Here is a 2189-nt window from a genome sequence, read left to right as displayed (position 1 = left end):
TAATCAAGTTTTTAACGTAAGAACCATTTATAGTATGAGAGAACAAGTGATCATTATCTAACAAGGCTTAGAAGCATTAGATAAAAGGAAAATTGCTATGTTATGTTAAGATTGATTTATTTGACCCTCGAATTGCAAAAGATCTTCATAGTCATCGTCATAATGAACACGAACTTGGTGTCTCTTAATTAACATAACAAATTTTACACCGTCGTAGTTTTTCAATAATATCTGTTAACTTTGATTGTAAGTATTTGTTACTATTACGTGTCATTTATACGTACCAAATTTTACTTTCTGCCATTATTCGCTAGGAGATAATAACAACAACTAGATAAAGCAATAGTAAAACCTTATATGTAAAGAAATTCTCTGTGGATCGACCTCAACTGAAGTTGAGTTCTTTAAATTAACAACGACAGTTTACACTTTTTATTTGACGTATATGTTTGGTGGTATCCGTCTCCACCTTGATCTTTCCCGAGAAGGCATAACACTGAACCCTTTCATCATGAAGGGCGACTTTCATGCTTGACTGCATTGTACCTATAATTGATTTACTCTTCACCCTTTTTATGAATTCCCTCGATCATTATTACCATTTCTCATAGTACCACTACTGTAGTCTACTGCAACGCGAATCCATTATGTGGGGGTAAGGACCATCTCTTCTCATATGCCCAGGTTCTCTATTGTTATAACTAGTGAGATAAAAAGATAGTCTGCTGCCCACCGAAGTTGCCGTTTGCTGGCTATCCTGAATCAAATTCTGAGGTGGAGTTCCTGAGTAATTATCTGTAGAGCGGACATGGGACTGAATTGACCAGGCTGCAAGTGCCGGCCTCCCTAAACCTCTAGGGTAAGAACCATGAAATTTACCTGAATTCTTGGCCTTTTTAGAGAATACCTTAGCCTGACCCCCTCAACTTTCTTCACAAAATCTTCTACCTCATTGAAGCTTTTTCCAGAAAAGGTCATATGAATAGACAATACCTGAAACTCAGGTTTATCCCCTTAACAAAAAGGAGGATGCTCTCTTTCTCAGTAGTCACCAATTGTGTAGCATATATCACAAAACAAGGAATTTAGCCTCATATGAGACAACAAATATACCACCTTTCTCCAAAGCCATTAACTCATCCTTCTTACGAACTCTCAAAGTTCAAGGCACATATTTCTCCAAGAACAAAGCATGAAACTGAGTCCAAGTGATTTAGGGTAAAGTTGAAGATCTACATTCCATATAACATCTCCAACACTACTTAGTGTTGGCTTTAAATTGAAAAGTCACAAACTCTACCAATACTAATTGACAATTCCCAACTTATAAAGACTCTCAAAGAAATCTAGGATGAACTCATATTCATCATCACTCTCTGAACCATGGAACACAAGAGGTTTAACATTCAACATCTCAAGCTCATTACCAGTCATAACAGGACCCAACAAAGGACGGAAGAAATCATTAGTACCTAAAGTTCAACCCACCTTGAGAAAACGATAACAATAGGGGGACTTGTTGTAACTTAACTTGCTCAAACAATGGGAAACACTCCAGGACCAACCAATCCTTTTAGGGATGACACAATAAGTTTAACTAACACTGGTCTAAGAGAGAAATACATATCATCTCAGCCTTCACCTCTTCCTCTTGTCCAATATTCTTCTCAACCTCAACCTCTACATTCTCCTCTATCTCTTCATTATGAGAAGGAGGATTCTCATTTCTAGGAGAATTAGCAATTGGAGCTCAATACCTATAGGTAATTCTTTTTCCTAGGCATATGCCTCTTTGTCTTCCTTTAGCCGTGCCTCAACTGCAACCTCTTACTACGAATTTCTTAACTTTTGCGTTCATGGGAGATACAAGATTGAAGTAGTTAAACCTAGGGTTAACCATCTGTGGATAGAAGAGTGAAGAAGATTAGATACCAATTTGGATTACAAGATACCAATTGGAACCAAGTTATAGCACGAAACGAGACAAGAGAAAACAAAGAGATTTCGGAATGTCATATAGCCTCTCGAAAAAAAGTACAGACATCTTCTTTCCGTACTGCAAGACTCTGTAGAATCATTTTGGTACATGAGATCAACGAACCTAGGGCCCTGATACCAACATTGTGTTGACTAGATTGTCACTAATTTCACCCACACTAACAATCCGGTTGGAAAACCATTACTACAAC

The sequence above is a fragment of the Solanum pennellii genome, chromosome 5, assembly GCF_001406875.1.
Source record: "Solanum pennellii chromosome 5, SPENNV200".
Taxonomy (NCBI): domain Eukaryota; kingdom Viridiplantae; phylum Streptophyta; class Magnoliopsida; order Solanales; family Solanaceae; genus Solanum; species Solanum pennellii.
This window is presented reverse-complemented; position numbering follows the sequence as displayed.